Consider the following 22485-nt stretch of genomic DNA (forward strand, 5'->3'; position numbering starts at 1 on the left):
ACAGCAACATGTAAGCATTAATGCACGCATTGTGGTGTGAATGAGAGACTAAAAAGGGCAGTGACACTTGAATTAAGTCAGCCACAGCAATTAATTCACCTTTATGGCTATATATACTGTATATAATGCTTCATCTATGTGGTTCCTCCAGTAATTGACATCACAATATGTCCAAATTACATGAAATAAGATTACAAGCCGACATATTTGAAAGAAACATCATAATGATCAGCTTTGTGTGAGATTTTTTGGGGGGATTTTATTTATTGAGCTTTTTCTTATGCTCTTCCTCCATCTCCTTAATAATGTAAACAGTGACCCATACTAGCTGTCACTTTCTACAAATGATCTCGATTGACGTAAAGTGGCACCTTTAGCTTTTTTTCTATAGCTTTAGCTATTCTTTTAGTCTTTACTGAAAATGTAGCCTACTTGTCTGTAGTTTTTTTAGAAATCAAGAAATTGTAGGTAAGTGCAAAGGTACGGAAGTAACAAAAAAAAAATGTTGTCAAAGTGATACTTTTTAGTGACTTAAAAAAAATAAAAATACAGGCCTTAAAAATTATTCTTCAAGTGTTATGACAGATAAAATGTTATATTACTCCAAGAAACAGAGCCCTGAAGCTTTAAATATTTTTAGTTAGCCAGAAAAATTGTCACTTTGACAACCTTTATTTGCCTTCTGTACCTTTGCATTTACCTAAAACTCAATTTCTTAATTTGTACAAAAAATATGACCTACCGACAGTATTTATTCCTGGTTAAGGCAATGGGGTTGATTTACTAAAACTGGAGAGTGCAAAATCTGGTGCAGCTGTGCATGGTAGCCAATCAGTTTCTAACTTCAGCTTGTTCAATTAAGCTTTGACAATAAAACCCGGAAGCTGATTGGTTTCTTTGCAGAGCTGCACCAGATTTTGCACTCTCCAATTTTAGTAAATCAACCCCAATATACAGTGGGGCAAAAAAGTACTTAGTCAGCCACCAATTGTGCAATTATCCCACTTAAAAAGATGAGAGAGGCCTGTAATTGGCATCATAGGTAGACCTCAACTATGAGAGACAAAATGATAAATAAAATCCAGACAATCACATTGGCTGATTTGGAAAGAATTTATTTGCAAATTATGGTGGAAAATAAGTATTTGGTCACCTACAAACAAGCAAGATTTCTGGCTCTCACAGACCTGTACCTTCTTCTTTAAGAGGCTCCTCTGTCCTGCACTCATTACCTGTATCAATGGCACCTGTTTGAACTTGTTATCAGTATAAAAGACACCTGTCCACAACCTCAAACAGTCACACTCCAAACTCCATTATGGTGAAGACCAAAGAGCTGTCGAAAGGACACCAGAAACAAAATAGTAGACCTGCACTAGGCTGGGAAGACTGAATCTGCAATAGGCAAGCAGCTTGGTGTGAACAAATCAACTGTGGGAGCAATAATTAGAAAATGGAAGACATACAAGACCACTGATAATCTCCCTCGATCTGGGGCTCCACGCAAGATCTCACCCCGTGGGGTTAAAATGATCACAAGAACGGTGAGAAAAAATCCCAGGACCACACGGGGGAACCTAGTGAATGACCTGCAGAGAGCTGGGACCAACGTAACAAAGGCTACCATCAGTAACACACTACGCTGCCAGGGACTCAGATCCTGCAGTGCCAGACGTGTCCCCCTGCTTAAGCCAGTACATGTCCGGCCCGTCTGAAGTTTGCTAGAGAGCATTTGGATGATCCAGAAGAGGATTGGGAGAATGTCATATGGTCAGATGAAACCAAAATAGAACTGTTTGGTAGAAACACAACTCGTCGTGTTTGGAGGAGAGAGAATGCTGAGTTGCATCCAAAGAACACCATACCTACTGTGAAGCATGGGGGTGGCAACATCATGCTTTGGGGCGGTTTCTCCGCAAAGGGACCAGGACGACTGATCCATGTACAGGACAGAATGAATGGAGCCATGTATCGTGAGATTTTGAGTGCAAACCTCCTTCCATCAGCAAGGGCATTGAAGATGAAACGTAGCTGGGTCTTCCAACATGACAATGATCCCAAACATACCGCCTGGGCAATGAAGGAGTGGTTTCGTAAGAAGCATTTCAAGGTCCTTGAGTGGCCTAGCCAGTCTTCAGATCTCAACTCCATAGAAAACATTTGGAGGGAGTTGAAAGTCCGTGTTGCCCAGCGGCAGCCCCAAAACATCACTGCTCTAGAGGAGATCTGCATGGAGGAATGGGCCAACATACCAGCAACAGTGTGTGCCAACCTTGTGAAAACGTACAGGAAACGTTTGACCTCTGTCATTGCCAACAAAGGATATATAACAAAGTATTGAGATGAACTTTTGATATTGACCAAATACTTATTTTCCACCATAATTTGCAAATAAATTCTTTCCAAATCAGCCAATGTGATTGTCTGGATTTTTTTTCTCATTTTGTCTCTCATAGTTGAGGTCTACCTATGATGCCAATTACAGGCCTCTCTCATCTTTTTAAGTGGGAGAAGTTGCACAATTGGTGGCTGACTAAATACTTTTTTTTTTGCCCCACTGTATCATCTTTTTTTGCTTGATAGGTAAGACAACTAATGGCCAGAATGCTTGGAAGTATGTATTATTTTTGTATAAGGAACTTTCTGAAGGTTTGACTAATTTAACAAAAATGACCAGGCTTCCACATATCATTCCCTAACATATTATAATATTATTTTGTGGTGTCATATACGTATAGTTATATGTGCGCTTATGCCATTTGTACAGATATTCAGAAACCTTTACTTTTCTCATCTTGTGCTTTGGTCTTTCTGCATGAATCCATAATTTGTATATATCTTTGGTTTTGTTAAATGAAGAACATGTTTAATGATGGCTACTACTTGGTACAGTTGACTTTGTCAGAGGAACAACATTGTTTTAATGTCTGATATAGAAATAAAAGTAATGTTTTATGTAACACCATGTTTCTAATTATAACAACTGGGTGAATTTGTAACATATTTCTTACCACACCAGTGTAGCAGTGGTAAGGAGATTGGTGTATTTTGGAAATCCTGGTTTTCTTTACCTATGTACTGAATTACCCATGAACTTTATAAAACAAATACATGGACAATTAAAGTGATACAAAACACACACTGTTTAATTTACAGTGTCCCTTCTCTTTCTGTACGCGAATTAGGGCACTGTAATTATTTAATTAAAAAAAAATCGAAGTACCTTTTTCCTGATCAATGTACAGCTGTCACATGACTCAGCTCTGTCCCAGCCTGTCTGCAGGGAAACAGTGGCAGGAGGAGCTTCTAGTCCTTTGCTGTCTGTCACATGTTTAAAATAAAAAGAAACAGCCTTTGGGATACATAAATAAATAATTAATATCAATAAACTGTTTAAATCGTTCTTCAGATATATAATTGAAATCAAACTTTTATTATTTTTGGTAATTACATTGATTTTTGCCAGTCACAGGCTGTGTTAAGCACCTCCAGCCTGTGCTTTAGAACAGGGAGGTGAAGCCGCAATCAGTCAAGATGTAATATCCCACTCCCATTTTGTTTAGCTGGATAGTGGGCATGGAGGAGTAGAGAGGGAATGGGCTATCATATTTCACTGTGTAAACACCCATATGTGTGACTCTATAGTCACATGGGCTGCTCAGATGTGATAGGGAGGAAATGCTCAGGGTAGAAATACACTGAAAAGTGAGCATGTGCACTGGCTGCCAACACATCTCTGCAAAATCCCAAACAGCATTGGGGATATGGACAGGAGGGGGAGACAGAAAACAGCAGGATCAACTCGGTTTTTTGCAGCATACAGACAACAAGTCCCGTCATGAATGAGTGAGCATGAACAACATGTAATGCAGCATTTATTGATGTTTTTTTTATGATGTGGGTTTAAGGACACTTTAACTTCAAAACTTCATTTAATAAATAAAGAGTAACAGAAAAGCAAAATACTTACCTTTCCTGAAGAAAATACTGCTTCAGTCTCACCTCCAATGCTGGTTACATAACAAAACACCTAGGCTCTTGGCTACCTGATAACTAAAGTAGAGGATTATCCAAAATAAAGCCTGCTCCTTTCTTTCAACAAAGATGACCATGTACCTAGGCCTTCATACATGTTCTCAACACTGATGAAGCTTGAAGCAGTACTTTTTGCAGACATTCCATTGCTTTTTATCTGTTTCTAGTTTTATACTAGAATTTCAGCATAGGTTCTCTTTACGTTCTTTACACCTGCCCATTGCCTGTACTTTGACTTTTAAAAAGTCAGAAGGCTTCATGAAGTTCAAATTCAGTGTGGTATTTCAGAGGGATGACATATGGAGCATAAAATAGATTTAAAGTAAAAAAAAGGACTGCATCTGCCTTAGCAGCAAATCAATGCCTCTGTCTGATATAGAACCACTTTTTGTCTACCTTTTTGTCTACCTCTGAGGAGCCACATTTGGTGAGACTCAATTCCATAAAAATAGGTACGTATTTAGGGTGTTAAACTGACATTCACCCAAGGACACTCCCAAAGATGTCCACTGAGGTCTTTGGTGGTTCAGTAGATCCTGATTAGTGCCCAATTCTACCATTATTAGCAGGGTTGGTGGATCAATATATTTTACTACTTCCACTTTCGTTCCTGTATACCTATCATGGACCAGAGCAGTTTTTACGTTTTCCATATGGACCTGTTTATTTGCCAATAACTTTGGCAATATTGTTTTGAAAAAATATTTTATTTTCTATGGAAGCAATGAAAATTTTTGTTTTTTATGTTTTAAACACTAAAATATAATTTCTGGTACAAAGTATGGAAAGAAATTTGCAAATAAAAAGTTTTTTTTGTTCATTTTCTTGTTAAAAGAAGAAATTAAAACTACAAAAAAAGGTTAAAAAAAGAAAAAAAAAATCGGAAAAACATTAGTTGAAGGGAAAAGGGGAGGAAGAGGTTAGTTAATAATGATTAGGGTTACCTAAGAGTTAAAAAGGCCTACATGTGAATGAAATTGTAAATACAAAGAAAAAACAACACAGTATTTAATGACACTGGCAGACTTGCAGTGGGCAGCTGGATGTAAGAGATGTGTACTAAAAACTTTGTTTATTAGGACATAGCTTCTACATTTAAAATCCTGAAATGGTTAAGGTTCCCAGTAACTGTAAATGAAAAGAAATTAATTCACAGGTGATTCAAAAGGAAGCCCACTGAAATTAAGTTATGAGAGTTGCTACTGCAGCTTTCAATTTTTTTTTAGATTGGGATGCGTAGCGCTACCTTCGCAGGAGCCGCTGGTTATGTTGGTATCTCTGTTCTTATCTTGACCTTGGCAAAGACCTCAGCCCGACTGACACCTCAGGTATACACATCAATAGATAGAGATGCATAATTTTTGTTTATACCTTAGGGTCACTCTGAAATAAAACTCGAAAACCTGTGGTAAAGTAACAAAGTATTTTGTCAAATAATGGTCTGCCAGAGTATAGTGAGGATTTCTTTGAAGAATACACTATAATAAGGCTTTACTTGATATGGTTCAAGAGCCTAGGCCTTCTTGAAACAGAGAAATATAAATATGCTGAAAACTGTGTTCCATAGCTGTTGAGTTATGTACAGGGTTAGTCTTCTGCCAGCTACACTGGGGCTCTTGAAGATGTTGGCGCGTTTGTTGGAATGAAAGGGGATATCCCTGCAAAAAGGGAGTAAGTCAAACAGTGAATCAATTCTGCAAAACAATGCACTCCTTGGCTCTTGAAGATGTTGGCGCACTTCTTGGAAGGAGGGGGGATAGCCCTGCAAAAAAGAGAATACGTCAAACTGTGAGTCAATTCTGCAAAACAATGGCTTCCTTGGAGCACGGGAGTGGCCAGATGAGGGTTAACACTCTTAGACATGTTGATGGATATATTTAAATGTATATATATGTATATATATGCTGGCCAGCAGTACTATCAGCATTCAGCAGTAAGCAGATGGGGGAGGTCAGTTAAAATAAAGGACAGTAAAAGTTCTCCAGGCGATTAGTCACAAAGTCAATATAAGGGATCATTAAAGGGTCAATAGACCACTCATCAACTTCTCTATACTTCTAGAACCAAGCTTCCTTTCTCAGATGGGGAGCCCCCTTTAAGATGGTGGCTATATGCAGCAATCTAACAAGTGGTGGATTCTGCAATGCAACTGTGAAACTCGATGGGACTCTGTGTACCAGTGGCAGCAATCAGCTAGACTTGGTTTGGCACAAACGGTAGGCCTCAGTGCAAGAGTTGGACACAGCAAAGAATCGCTCTGCCTCTAGCTCAGTCCGGTGGTCTTCAGCCGATCTTGCCTCTCTCCACAGCCAACAGGTCCCAATACCGATGCAGCACAGAAAGTGGAAATATGTTTAGAAATTTTGCCTTATGTCGGAGTGTCCCTAACCAAATTTGGTGCGTTTTTGACTAGTAGCTGCTGATTTTTGATAGAACACTTACCTGTCCATGGATCCAGCACTGTCCTCACCCAGGCCGGTTCTTCCCCAGTCTTCAGGTCCCTGGTCAGAAGAGATGAAAGGGATGATCAGCGCAAAAACTGTACAAAGTCCTGGGCTATCCTGATGTGGGGTGCTGGTGGTGTTGTGGATGAACTTGGGTTGGCCCGTATGGCACTAAGGGCATTGCTTCCAAAAAGTACTGTAGCAGACTCTGTAGGGTGAGAGAAGGAGAAGAAGCGCCTCTAAGTGCAGCATACCACTTTATTAAGGTTGAAAGGTAGAAACATTCACATGGTTGAGGTTAATATAAGCATTAAAAAACCATAGTAGGCTGTAACATCGGTCAGATGGGTGTACAGGGTGAAGAGCTCCATTCTGATGACAGCTCTTCACCCTGTACACCCATCTGACCGATGTTACAACCTACTACGGTTTTTTAATGCTTATATTAACCTCAACCATGTGAGTGTTTCTACCTTTCAACCTTAATAAAGTGGTATGCTGCACTTAGAGGCGCTTCTTCTCCTTCTCTCACCCTTCAGGTCCCTGGTGCCTACATGTTTACTGTGGATGTATTTCTTTGTGGCTTCACAGCTGGCTTCCCACTGCAAAGGCATGAGATATGCTGTGCTTTGTGAATGGTACTACAGACTCCTGGGACCTGTAATGTGTCCCAGAAGGCTGCTGGCAATTAAAAGGGGGGCCAAAGTGGAAGAGGGTATCTATCAAAACTAGATATTTGGAGTATAATTGTTTGGTATAGCAGTTAGTCCCTATATATTGGTAACTGAAGATTATGTAGAAAATCTAGACTTGACCAACAGACTTATAATAGAAATAAGTTATCCATTTTTCTGTTTGGAGCCAATATGAGGCATTTGCATCCCCAAAGTAGTGATTTCTAATGATGTCTGATGAACAGATGTCACACGCATTACCGTCTACTCTTAACATGATACAATGAATTAATAGTACTGCTGTGCTTGAATAACATTTCTTGTTCAATAATTTTTACTAAATGTTCATAAGAAACAGTATATAATAGTATAGCTTGACAGACAATAAGGCACTTATCTCAATCACAATGGGGGTATAATTTGTACAGAATATGCAATAAACGTGAACAGAAAGTGCCAACAGAGTTGGCTGTATGTCTGAAGTATTCAGTGCATATATCAACAACAGATCTGAAAGAGCAGATTGTAGTGTTATACGGGGAATTCGATTTTCAATAAGAAATAGAAAGAATGGAGAGCAATGAGATCAGCAAGAGGGAAGGGGCAAAGGGGATTTTGGCAAAGGAGGCTCTCGGGTCATTGATGGTACTACATTAAGTATTGGAATTATCATAACTCCAACAGTCTGTGGTCAAAATGTCTCAGGAGGAATTTTGTGACCCAAGGGTCTCAGACTCTATGGAACTTGGGCATGGTGTTTTGCCAGCAAACTCTCAACTTTTTGTTTATCAGGGTCCCAGATACTCTTGACTTCACTTCCAAGAAGGGGATACTTGGTGATAACCAAGCCTTAGCTATAACTTGCTTAGTGGTAGTCGGTATGTGGGGCATAAGGTTGAATTGTGAGTTAGAAAGTCCTACTGGTTTGTGATTTAGTAAGGTTTCAGGTTGATATAAAGTTAGGGAGGAGTGAAAAGGGGCATCTGGGAGTTAATGTACTTGCTGTTGGGCATGACCACTGAATGTGATGAAAAGTACCAGGATCTGTGCAACCTCGAAAGCAGGTGAGGTATGGCAGAGGAGGCAGCTGAAGCATGTTCCAGTCTGTTGAGGACCATATACCATCTGAATAATAATTTATAATTAATCTCCACTGCTGCCATGTTTCTAGAGCTAGAATTTGGGGCTGGCCCATATTTTCTCCCAGTGTGATTGATTTAGGGGTTGTTGTAGATCTCATTCCCATAGCATAAATTTTCATAATGATATTATGTGGCATTTTTTAAACCTGGAAAGTCTAAAGCTCCATTCACTCTTAGGCACTTCAAATCGTGGGCGGAATTACCCGTGATTCTACTTGAAATATTAAAAACACGCTGTAAAAAAGTGAAAACACGCATTTGCGTGTTCAAGTGCCATTCATTTCAAGGGCACCTGAAAACGCGGACAGTTTTGCCACTATTGCAGTGCTTTTTTCCACACGATACACGTTCCACGATTGTGCAAACAGAATCACAGGATGCGTGACCAGTTCTGAAACCAGCACAATGTTCGTGGGTTGCAAATTTCCTGCTGGGTTCTCTGGGTTTTCTTTACACACCTCCACTTTCCAAAATCCCCCCCATACACAGTGCATTGTTAAAGTAACTGTCAAGTGTGTTAATGCTTAGTGACAGTTAACCAAAGTCACAGTGCTATACCAAAGTGTACTCACATAGTTTACAGACCAGAGTAACATTTTTGAGGGTAAGATGTATTACAGGCAAAGGGGCAAAATGTATCCGAGATATAGTAGAAAAAAGAACAATAATGAAGAAAAAGATAAAATATCCCCCTTTCCCTCTTCTGTAGTAGCATATTGGTGTTTCTGTATCTCAGCAATCAATCCCATTACTTCCCAATACTATAGTTGTGGTGGGAGGTCTGAGAAACTAGATCCATCATATGATGTAAATGTTGTCATTTGTCTTAGAAGAACAAAATTAATTCCAGGATTTCAACATGATTATTCAAATTCATGACAGCTTAACTTGAACGTGAGCAATTTATGAGCTTAGTGGTCATGATACCGTCATGAGTGCCCGGTCCAAAATGTGCATTTGTGACATTCCTGTAATGTGACAGTGTCATCAACTGCCACTTCTCTAATCTTCCTTTGGAAGGCTTTCTCTGTGTCACTGCTATTAGGCTTTAATATACTGTAGCTGAGATATTATGACAGAATGCCATGTTCCCAGAGTTTTAAATCCTTCTGTACAAAAATTCCGTTCTGCATTTTTATCAGTCTGCAGTTCAGTGTCATCTGTAAAGAGGATAATCTTTAAATCTTGTGGTGTTCCACTTAAAAACACCGGAGAGAACTCAGTCCGTTCTTTCAACTGTTCCATATTTTTACAGAGGGTCCATAAATGAAAGTATACAGCCAGATTTAGACAGTTTAATTGATTTACAATTATTACACATATATTTTGGGTGGATTAATGTCATTACTATGCAAAATGGATGTTATTGCCGATGCAGAAGCCATCTGAGTTTACCTGAGCATGGCCACATTTCCGTGTATTAGCGGCTATACGTGGCACATGCAGCTCCCTGGGTGCCACAAGGCAGCGGGGTATTTTACATCTGCTAAGCATCTGTGTGCATGATGCCTTCAGGACCAATTCACACCACATGCTCTCCAGTGCTAGCAGTTTCAGTTCCAAAATGCATAGAAAGTAGCTTACATGATTTTTAATGGCACCTGTGCTAGCAGTTTCAGTGTGTTCTGGCACCAAAAAAAGTAGAACACGCTGCATTTTTCCTGCACAGAGCTGTACTGTAAGTGGTAAAACACATCAAAAATGCACCGAAACACACCTACATGCATCAAAAACGCATCAGAAACCAAACTGGACACCAGTACAGTGAAAATAAAACTGAAACAAAGAAGAAAAAAAGCATCTGGAATTTATCTGGAAACGTGTAAAAAAACGCACCGAAATGCATCATAAATGCGCATAGAGAAACACATCCGGAATGGATCTGGAGGACGTTTTTGTGGTTTGCACTAGCCCTCAAGCCTAAGTTCACCTTTTTAAAAAAAGTAGAAAATACACATTTTGCGGGTAAAAAGAAATGTGCATCTATTTTTTTTTTTACAATGAAGCATTGCACCCGCAATCAGATGTCAGGCTCTTGCAGACTCTCAGTACAGCTCTCTGCCCATGACTTCCATACAGGCAGACAGTTACTAAAGTGCAGGGAGAATAAATGATTAAAGAGAACGCTCACCAGTGCCCTCGCAGTTCATTGAGAACTACAAGCCATCCGCCACGCTGGCAGACAGGACTTGTAGTTCATTCATTCACAGAACTCTGCGAATGTATGATGCAGCTGTGTGGGCAGAGCCCTCACAGCCGCATTGTTTTTAAATTGTGACAGCGGGTGGGGATCCCCCATTCACTCTCACAATGGGGGATCAGGGCTGCTGCTTTTGTAACATGTTACCCATACATGTTACTGTCACATACCTGGTAATGAGCCTGATGTGCAGAGGAAGGCCTCTTGTACAGCTCCAGCTAGGGAGTCACCGATAGTGGAACAGTAATCATGAGAGTGTGGTGAGGTATGAGTGTCATGATCAGTCCAGTAGTCTGCGTAGGTAGTAGCTGTCACTTCACTGAAAGGATGCCAGGAACAGGGCAGCTGGTGGAAGGCAGATGTATCTGCTGTCAGCCTGTCTACTACCAGCCTGCCTGCTGTGACATCCGCCTGCTGCCAGCCATCTGCTATCAGCCTGCCTGCTGTGCCCTCTACCTGCTGCCATCCTGCCCTGCTGAGACATCTGTCTTCCACCTGCTGCTCTGTTCCTGGCATCCTTTCAGTGAAGTGACAGCTACTACCTACGCAGACTACTGGACTGATCATGACACTCATACCTCACCGCACTCTCATGATTACTGTTCCACTATCGGTGACTCCTGAGCTGGAGCTGTACAAGAGGCCTTCCTCTGCACATCAGGCAGATGGGGCATAAACAGCAGGCAGGAGAGTCAGGTCACAGGCCAATGTCAGCAACAGTGGAGGCAGATCAGGCAGAGACAATAAGCAGAGGCAGAATCCAAGGAACAAGCCAAGGTCAGGGCAGGTAGCAGACAAGCTGAGTCAGGAGCAAGCCAGGTCGAGATCAGAGGTCAGGCACTGGATTCAGGATAAACACACACAGAAGCTGCAGACCAAACAGCAATTAGCCAGTGCAGTAGTCCTGTTTAAATAGGCCGTTTGGCGCCAGTGTTGGTAACAGGTGTGCACCCATATGCGAGAGTGCGCATGCAAGTGTGCGCCTGTGCTCATTCTTATGCACATTTGCCTGGCCAGTTGCTGGTCTGCGCATGCGCATTCTTTTGCCCCGGGAAACTTTATCTGCACTATGAGCAAGCCTTTCCTGACAGTTACTAAAGGTGAACTTATCCTTTACCCACTTGCCCTCCTGAGGATTTGCCCCTCCTTCCTGACAAGGCCATTTTTTGTGTTATGGCACTGCGCTACTTTAACTGACAATTGTGCGGTCATGCAATGCTGCACCCAAATGAAGTTTATGTCCTTTTTCCCTACAAATAGAGCAATAGAGCTTTCTTTTGGTGGTAATTTATTACCTGTGCGGTTTTTATTTTTTTGCACTATAACAAAAAAAAAAACGACAATTATGAGAAGAAAAACAATATTTTTGACTTTTCGCTATTAAAGATGTACAGTAAAAAAATTTTAAAAAATCAAATTTCGTCATAAATTTACACCAAAATGTATTTTGCTACATGTCTTTGCTTAACAAAAATTCCCAATACGTGTAAATTAAGTCGTTTACATGAAAGTTATAGCGTTTACAAATCGCGGTATAGATACCAGAATTTTTATTTTTTTTTACATTTTACTAGTAATGGCGGTGATCAGTGACTTATAATGGGACTGCGGCGGACATTCTGACACTGGGGGAACTGACTTGGTGTCACTGACATCCCCAGTGACACCAATACAGTGATCAGTAAGCACTGACACTGTACTACTGTAATGGCATTGAGCAGTAAGGGGATAACATGAGGGGCGATCAAAGGGTTAACTGTTCTGGGAGTGTTTTACATAGGGGGTGGTGTCTGTGTGCTTCACTGTAAGCACACTGCTTTGGATGGCTGTGCTGTGCAGTCTGCCTGAGCTAACAGGGAGCAGAACAAAACAGTTCTCCTCCCCGTCTGAGTTCCTCGGAAATCACCAGGCGCTGGTGAGTAATCACTGGCCGGGACCCAGTGATTGACCGCCGCGGCCACGAATGGCGGTGTGCCCCCTACCTGAAAATGCGAAATCACATATATATACGTGATTTTGCGCACCCGTGCCATCCTGTAACAGTATTTCTGCTATAGGGCGGATGGGAAATGGTTAAAGATATTTCTTTTGCTGTCGTTGTGCCAGCTGGGGTGATTCATCCAGGTGACCACTGCCTCCAGTACAGAAGGTAATGAGAAATCCAACTTTTTTGAGTTGCCTCAGGCAAAGGAGGTAAGGGGAAACCTGTTATAGTGACAAATGTCTAAAAGGAACTTTCCCCTCTGTTTGGAGAGATCATCTCTTAGGTTAGGTTCACATCTTTACAGATTGCAGATGATGCGTTTTTCCAGTTGTTTTGCAGCGCATTTTGCATTTCTGAACACATGCTTTTGCCGCATCTTGAGGGGGGGGGTTCTTGCTAATACAAAAGTATGACAGTTCTGTACATGTAGTGTGACTTTGAATCAACTTTGATACAACTTTACACTCTCTGGCACTCAAGTAACATCAAAATTGCCTCAAAGGCATGTAGGAACCTTTATGTGACCAAAGTCGCATGCTAGGATTAGGGATAAAGGCTAGGGTTAGTGGTAATCATTAGGGTTGGGGTTACTGGTAATCATTAAGGTTAGGGTTAGTGGTAATCATTTGGGTTGAGGTTAGTGGTAATCATTAGGGTTAGGGTTACTGGTAATCATAAGGGTTGAGGTTAGTGGTAATCATTAGGGTTAGGGTTAGTGGTAATCATTAGGGTTGGGGTTAGTGGTAATCATTAGGGCTAGGGTTAGTGGTAATCATTAGGGTTGAGGTTAGTGTTTATCATTAGGGTTGAGGTTAGTGGTAATCATTAGGGTTGGGGTTAATGGTAATCATTAGGGTTAGGGTTAGTGGTAATCATTAGGGTTGGGGTTAGTGGTAATCATTAGGGTTGGGGTTAGTGGTAATCATTAGGGTTGAGGTTAGTGTTTATCATTAGGGTTGAGGTTAGTGGTAATCATTAGGGTTGGGGTTAATGGTAATCATTAGGGTTAGGGTTAGTGGTAATCATTAGGGTTGGGGTTAGTGGTAATCATTAGGGTTGGGGTTAGTGGTAATCATTAGGGTTGAGGTTACTGGTAATCATTAGGGTTAGGGTTAGTGGTAAACATTAGGGTTGAGGTTAGTGGTAATCATTAGGGTTAGTGGTAATCATTAGGGTTAGTGGTAATCATTAGGGTTGGGGTTAGTGGTAATTATTAGGGTTGGGGTTACTGGAAATCATTAGGGTTGAGGTTAGTGGTAATCATTAGGGTTAGGGTTAGTGGTAATCATTAGGGTTGAGGTTACTGGTAATCATTAGGGTTAGGGTTAGTGGTAAATCATTAGGGTTGAGGTTACTAGTAATCATTAGGGTTAGGGTTAGTGGTAATCATTAGGGTTAGGGTTAGTGGTAATCATTAGGGTTGAGGTTAGTGGTAATCGTTAGGGTTAGGGTTAGTGGTAATCATTAGGGTTGAGGTTACTGGTAATCATTAGGGTTAGGGGTAAATCATTAGGGTTGAGGTTACTAGTAATCATTAGGGTTAGGGTTAGTGGTAATCATTAGGGTTGGGGTTAGTGGTAATCATTAGGGTTGGGGTTAGTGGTAATCATTAGGGTTGAGGTTAGTGGTAATCATTAGGGTTAGGGCTAGTGGTAATCATTAGGGTTAGGGTTAGTGGTAATCATTAGGGTTAGGGTTAGTGGTAATCATTAGGGTTAGGGTTAGTGGTAATCATAAGGGTTGAGGTTAGTGGTAATCATTAGGGTTAGGGCTAGTGGTAATCATTAGGGTTAGGGTTAGTGGTAATCATTAGGGTTAGGGTTAGTGGTAATCATTAGGGTTAGGGTTAGTGGTAATCATTAGGGTTGAGGTTACTGGTAATCATTAGGGTTAGGGCTAGTGGTAATCATTAGGGTTAGGGTTACTGGTAATCATAAGGGTTGAGGTTAGTGGTAATCATTAGGGTTGAGGTTAGTGGTAATCATTAGGGTTGGGGTTAGTGGTAATCATTAGGGTTGAGGTTAGTGGTAATCATTAGGGTTGAGGTTAGTGGTAATCATTAGAGTTAGGGTTAGTGGTAATCATTAGGGTTGGGGTTAGTGGTAATCATTAGGGTTAAGGTTAGTGGTAATCATTACGGTTGAGGTTACTAGTAATCATTAGGGTTAGGGTTAGTGGTAATCATTAGGGTTAGCATTTCAACCCTAACAATTACCACTAACTCTAACCCTAACATTTAACCTTAACCCTATCTCCTAACCATAGCCCTTAACATTAACCCTAGCTTTTAACCATTGCGCTTAACCCTAACCCTAACATGTGACTTTGGTCACATAAAGGTTCCTGCACAACTTTGATGCAACTTTGAGCCTGGGTTCACACTGATGCAGTGCGGAATTTGCACCGGTTTCTGTGTGATTTCCGCACCGCATCATAATTGCACCCCATTCATGTGAACCGCTGCGGGTGTGTATTTTAAGTTAACAACACCCCGAATTTGATTTGCAAAATGCAGTGCGATGTGCAGAATTCGATCTGATTCTGGGGTGGACAAAAAATGGGTTCTGCACTATTTTGGTGCGGATGCGGTGCAAATTGAGCCATACAAAATTAAATGTGATTTGCACAGGAATAGCATGTGATTTGCACAGAAATTGAATGTGATTTGCACAGGAATTGAATGTAGTTTGCACAGAAATTGCATGTAATTTGCACAGGAATTGCATGTACTTTGCACAGGAATGCGGTGCAGTTCCTGTGTAAATCACATGTGATGTACTGCACCGCATCAGTGTGAACCCAGGCTGATGCTACTTGAGTGCCAGAGAATGTAAAGTTGCATCAAAGTCACACTACATTAACAGACCCTTTATACTTTTCTATTTGCAAAATAAAAAAAAAAAAAAAGCAAAACACGTCAAAAACGCAACACTTATGTTTTTGGTGCAGGTCCATTGAAGTCTATTACATACAAAACGCAATCTGCTGCGATAAAAAAAAGTCCCTGATCCTTTCCAATAAAACGCTCTGACTGAAAACGTACTGATGTGAACTAGATCTATAGGAAATCATGTTACATGGACTGTAGTGCGTTTCTGCAAATTCAAAAGTGCACTGAAATCCGCACAAGTGTGAACCTAGGGTTACCATCTCTCTGGTGTTCTGATGTCCAACTGAACTTTCAGTTTAAATCAGCCAAATTCAGTATATTCCAAGTGCATCAGAAGAAAGATTTTTGTGCTAATTCTCACAGTTTGTGTGATAGATGTTGTACTGTATGGTAAAATGTCTGTCACCACAAGGACACACAGAAAACAATTGTTTCCTATTTGTCCCATTCACATTGCAATGCAGCCTAGGCAAGCTCCATTTTATCACAGCACACCGTACAGAATTGCATGGCACTGTACAGCACAACAGTGCATTGAACTGCTGTACAGCACCACGAATGACGTGTATGTATTGTATCTGTTCTGTCTCTCCAATCTAAGCATTGAAAGTGTGATCTCTGTAACTTACAGTTGTGATGAGATAGCGATAACTCCAATCTTAGTTGAATAACACAGGCAGTGACTCGATCAGATGACACTTTGTAGATCTTGTGAAGTTTATTCCATAAACTGAGAGAATCTTACAACAATGAACATTGAATAGGTCAAAAGATCATAGTGTGATCTGCTTCATGACATGAGGCTAGAAGCTGAAATGCCTTACTGGGAAAAGGGGTGGGCTAGCTATACTGCATGAACTAAACCAGGGGAAAGGGAGGAGCAGAGACAAAATACAAAGAACACTTAAAGGCATATGACAGTCATGTGAAACATGACAGTATCCTTCAAATAAGCTTTGTAGAAAACAACAAAAAAAGTGAGCTGTGTGATGAGCTGAATCGCTCCACACTGCCCCCTACTGCAGCCGGGAAAGGATAACTGCAGGGAGCTGTCTGTTATAGTGTGAACCTGGCCTAAAGGCTCATTCAAACTTTTTTTCCACCCCTCTGAAAAATGACCCATGGTGAATTGCTTTCATATGGCTCCCCTCCCAGCATGCATGTTTCCTCTATGTGTGGAAGTAGTGTTCTCTCTGCAAAGGTCTAGTATATCTCCTGCTGAGTCAGAGCTAGAGCTTTCTGTACCATAGAGAGCACATGTTTTGCTGATTGTGAAGCTGGCAGAGTCCATTCACATTTGTGCGACTTACCATGCAACTTCGAGGTCCAAGTCGCACCCCACGTTTCCCAATGAGTACCATTCAAATCTGTGCGACTTCAAGTTGCAGCGACTTGAAAGTAGTTCTGCACTACTTTGGTACAACTTTTGATGCGACTTAAATCCAGCGAATGTAAAGTTGGATCAAAGTCACGCCACAAGTCGCGCCCCAAAGTCGCACTATAAATCACACTACTTTGGAGATGCTCAAATGTGAATGAAGCCTAAGTGTGACATAGCAGGGGGTGTGTTGGACCTCTGCAGGGTGACCACTGCTTCATCCCAGAGAACAAAGGTTCTTATCTGCTACATGTTGGAAGGGGACAGGCTATTACAGTGAGTAAAAGAAGTATTTGAACACCCTGCGATTTTGCAAGTTCTCCTACTTAGAAATCATGGAGGGGTCTGAAATTCACATTGTAGGTGCATTCCCACTCTGAGAGACAGAATTTAAAAAACAAATCCAGGAAATCACATTGTATGATTTTTAAAGAATTTATTTGTCTTGCACTGCTGAACATAAGTATTTGAACACCTAAGAAACAGCAAGAATTCTGGCTCTCAAAGACCTGTTACTGTGCCTTTAAAAAGTCCATCTCTACTCCACTCACTAATCTAACTTAGTAGCACCTGTCTGAGCCCTTTAAAGACACCTGTCCACCCCACAGTCAGTCAGACGCCAACTTCTACCATGGGCAAGACCAAAGAGCTGTCAAAAGACACCAGACAAAAAATTGTGGACCTCCACAAGGCTGAAAAGGGCTATTGCCAAGCAGCTTGGTGAAAATAGATCAACTGTTGGAGCAATTGTTAGAAAATGGAAGAGGCTAAAGACGACTGTCAGTCTCCCTCGGACTGGGGCCCCATGCAAGATCTCACCTCGTGGGGTATCACGGATGATAAGAAAGGTGAGGAATCAGCCCATAACTACAAGGGAGGAGCTGGTAAATGACATGAAGAGAGCTGGGACCACAGTTTCAAAGGTCACTGTCGGTAGAACACTACGCTGTCATGGTTACAAATCATGCATTGCACGGAAGGTTCCCCTGCCTAAGTCATCACATGTCCAGGCCCGTCTGAAGTTTGCCAATGACCATCTGGATGATCCAGAGGAGGCATGGGAGAAAGTCTTGTGGTCAGATGAGACCAAAGTAGAACTTTTTGGTCTAAACTTCACTCATCGTGTTTGGAGGAAAAAGAAGGATTAGTTGCATCCCAAGAACACCATCCCTACTGTGAAGCATGGGGGTGGTAACATCATGCTTTTGGGGTGCTTTTCTGTGAAGGGGACAGGACGACTGCACTGTTTTAAGGAGAGGATGAATGGGGCCATTTATTGTGAGATTTTGAGCAACAACCTCCTTCCCTCAGTCAGAGCATTGAAGATGGGTCGTGGCTGGGTCTTCCAACATGACAACGACCCAAGGCACACAGCCAGGATAACCAAGGAGTGGCTCCGTGAGAAGCATATCAAGGTTCTGGAGTGGCCTAGCCAGTCTCCAGACCTAAATCCAATAGAACATCTTTGGAGGGAGCTGAAACTCAGCGACAGCCCCGAAACCTGACAGATCTAGAGGAGATCTGTGTGGAGAAGTGGGCCAAAATCCCTGTTGTAGTGTGTGCAAACCTGGTCAAGAACTACAGGAAACATTTGAGCTCTGTAATTACAAACAAAGGCTTCTGTACCAAATATTAACACTGATTTTCTCAGGTGTGCAAATACTTATGTTCAGCAGTGCAAGACAAATACATTCTTTAAAAATCATACAATGTGATTTCCTGATTTTTTTTTTAAATTCTGTCTCTCAGAGTGGGAATGCACCTACAATGTGAATTCAAATACTTCTGTTCCTCACTGTATACTTAGAGTCTAAAGAAACAAGCTACGAGACTATTTATTTTGATGTTCCTGGAATGTATTTAGCCGATAGGTCTGCTCATTTCATGTGGCCCCTCCCTTCCCCTAAACTGCTGAAAATCAGCACACTTGTAAGTCTCAGTTTTCCAGACAAATTCAGGGGACCACTTCTCTATATCAGCAGCATTGAGGGACAGGAACAGCTAGAGAGGTAAGTATTCAGGCTTCTTTGCAGATATGTGATTCCCTCGCATAGTTTTATTAAATGAGTTTATGGTAAGTGTTACGGTTCACATTAGCCCATTCTCTGAAAAGTGATCCACAGTCACTTTTCAGAGTCCTGATCAGGGGCGGACTGACCATTTGGAAACTCGGGCACTGCCAGAGGGCCCGGGGCCAGTAGGGGGCCCCATGAGATGCCCCTGGTACCTTTTTCATAGGCTTTTTTGAGTTTGGGCAAGGACACGGGCCCCATGATCCCCTATTGCCCGGGGGCCCCATGAGTTGTCAGTCCACCCCTGGTCCTGATGGGCATTGATGATGTGATCCTGCTACCTCCTGAATGGTTGTTTTTTATGCCAAGGGGTAATTTACAAGAGTACTAATGCACTGCAAACGTGAGCCAAGCTTTTGGCTCACAATTACGGCAGGACCCCGTTCCCTTTAGTAGTTGACAGGCAGTGCTGCCTGTCAACTCGACATGCCATGTTATTATTGTCAAAGCATCACAGCCGTAGCATGCGAACAGCCCCTTTTAGCTGTACTGTGGACTTGCGGTGGACTGTTGAAGGGCAGAAAAACTGTGGCTCAGGCATGTGCTTTTACTGCCCCCTGACTATCCATGTAAAATAGGCCTTAGAGTTAAAAGTGCTTTACAACAAAGCAAATGTAGTGGAGATACAGTATTTCAGTTTGGTCTGGCCACCAAGAGCTTCATACCAAAAAGTTTTCCGTGTCAGAACCCTACACACCAGAGATCATCCTAATCCTTTATATTTAGGCCTCAAACCATTGTCATTTAGAGATAGAAATCCACAGACATTGTGCAGGTGGATGTAAGAATTGGTTTTATGAGTCACATTCCATTTCTAACAATGAAAGCCAGATGTTGCCAGATGTCAGAGTTATGTAAAGCAGTTTCATTGTATTGGACTTTTTTTCTAGTAATGGTATACTGTATGCTACTGGGGGCACAGAAAGGTCCTCCAAGGAAAGTCCAACGACACATTACACTAATAATGGAAACACTATTTTTTTTCATAACGTGCATTGATGACAACAAGCCAGCTAGACAATAAAAGATCTGCAATGGGAAGGATTATTATAAATGTGAAGGATTATTATAAATCTTTTAATTGAGTTGTATTTATTGGTTAGTGAATTAACACAGAAAGCTAAAGGAACGAGGCCTATCTTCAGTGCAGTATAGGTAAAACACAGCTTTATCTGGCAGAGAATCATTTTACATTGAAGCACAGCTTCCATATTTGAAGTGTATGTACAGTACAATTAATACTTCTCTTAAAGTGTTACTATACCCACAGCAGTAAAATAAGTCTGCACATGCAGTAAAGCATGCTTGGTATACTCACTGTGGAACCTAAGGGGTTAATCCTCCGCATTGTGTAAAAAGGCCATTTGATCCTGACTTCTCTACCCCTCTTCTTGTTCAAATGTCCACCTGATAAGACAGACTGAACCCGTAGCCACATGCACATGCTCAGTTTAGTGTGTGTTACTAGAGAGGTTTTTTTTTCTTGGAAGAGTGCATGTGATCAGCACTGTCCAGACAGAGGGTCAGGGGTTCTGCATCCTCCTAGAGCAGACAGAAAACTCCTCCTACAAGCTTTAACCATTGGTCTGCTGAAGTCACAAGACAGCTCTAACTGCTAATGAGAAAAGGTATTTAGCAGTTTATATTTACTAAAATAATTGCATTTCCATGTTCTGTGTACTGTGGGAGACCAGATATAGTGAATGCAGGGTCCTGGGTTTAGTAACACTTTAAGTTTTGAAAACAGTGCAGAAGCATTAAAAACCCCCGTTGGGTTTTTATTTCCTTCTGTGTCCCTGTTGGTTCAATTCACCCTCTCTGTTTGTCTTGGTAACCATTATTGCAGAAACAGTCAAGAGAATGCCAAAGTTTTACTAATATCACTGAAACAAAAATAAAAGGAAAATCTTCTAAAGAGGATACCTGTTTAGTTTTGGTGAGATACTCCTCAAGAGTTAAACACTTCTTAAGGGATGCAGACATTGCAGATTTTCTCATCAGAACACAAACAGTGCAACAGCTGATTATAACAAACACGACCCTCCTATTCAGAATTAGTACTGAAAAGATATAGTGGATCAAACATCTATTTTTTTCAGAGCAGAAATAGATAGGACTTTGAAACAAAAATCGTTAAAATCCCTGCAATTTACATTGATCACCCAGAGGGGATTGTTTTTTCTCAACAAAAGTGGAGTTACTCTTTAACTATATTGCTATCACAAGGGGCTAGCTAGTCCCCTATGTGACAGCATGGGCAGGTGACAGGTCCTCTCTATAGAGATGTCATGGATCTATTAGATCCCTAATGTCACCTCTGCCCTCCGCTAAAGCTAATCAAGCACGGTTCATGCTTGATTGGCTGCTTTCCTGGCCACAGCAGCCAGGGAATGACAGTTCTTAACCTGGAATTGATAAAATACTCTTTGCTTCCAGGTTCTTTAGTTGCAGAGGACATCAGGAACGGATGTTCATCAAGATCTTCCCGCACTCCATCCTGACACTAGTCAGAAGAGTCAGTAGTAGTAGCGGATAAGGGGGAGGGTGGGGAAAGGGGCAGCAAGGCACATTCGCAGTATCGTAAAAGTGATGTATAGAGCCACCTGGATCATTTTTACTGAAAAGTCAGTTTTTGGCTGAAAGAAACAGTACCAAGCCCATGGCTGCAGTCATGAGCCATGGATGGCAGGTGGGTAACATACAGCTAATGGCTCCTCAATGACATCAAGTACTGAATCCAATTAATATATGTGATGCACAAGCTTCCTAAAGTAAACAAATCCTCCATTTTTTGGAGTGATATTAAAGAACATGTAAACCCATCATTTCATATTCTTGATATGTGCCTGCTGTACCATGTACTTGTATGAAAAAGTATCCTGTTCTTTTTGTATTGCTTCTTTTGTGTGAAATACCTGGTGAACCTGCCAGTCCATCTATTTTCCTATTAAAAGACTGACCAAACTAGCCAGGAGAGCACAGCATGCTCCCTCTAACCCTCCCCCACAGCCATTCACTGGGAAGATCAGTGTATGTGGTTTTTCCTCCCCTAGCTCTCTGAGCTCCTTTTGCAACTGAGAACAGAGATTATCTGATCATTTATAAAAAAAAGGAAAAAAAAGTATTTATAGTTTTTTTTATACACTCACCAGCCACTTTATTAGAAACACTTTGCTAGTGCCAAGAAGATATGTATGTACCGCATACTAGCACATTATGAAGGACTTACATTAAAATGAAGCATTCTAGCGGGGTGTTGTCACCACTGCAGAGGCTTTCATCTTCACCCGATCTTCCTTCCGGGTTTGTGAGTCCCGGGTCACGTCACAGTTCTCTGAAGGAACGGCACGGGTATTTCCAAAAAATGCTGATTTTTATTACTAATTAGGTTTTGATCCTGTAATTGCTATTGCTATGCTGCCCTGATCATTGAGCATTTACTGAGTTTGGGACATCAGTTGGGGAGTTAAAAGAAGAATGTAGGATAGAGGTGCGGGGCTCTCCTCCTTGTGAGATAAATGGTGGTGTTGGCACCCGGGGAGGCAGTGTGATGCTTTGGGCAATCTTCTGCTGAGAAACCTTGGGTCCTGCCATTTATGTGGATGCAATTTGACACCTACCATCTACCTATACATTGTTGCTGACCAAGCACACCCTTTCATGGAA

General features: G+C 41.4%; 1 protein-coding gene across 1 annotated transcript in view; it reads left to right on the plus strand.

The window, feature by feature from the left end:
* Positions 1–22485, plus strand: part of LNP1 (leukemia NUP98 fusion partner 1) — a 64990-nt gene that overhangs the window by 1335 nt on the left and 41170 nt on the right. The window lies entirely within an intron of this gene.

Source organism: Staurois parvus, unplaced genomic scaffold (genome assembly GCF_062004578.1).
Source record: "Staurois parvus isolate SC_StPar_1 unplaced genomic scaffold, SC_StPar_1.0 ptg000299l, whole genome shotgun sequence".
Classification (NCBI taxonomy): Eukaryota; Metazoa; Chordata; class Amphibia; order Anura; family Ranidae; genus Staurois; species Staurois parvus.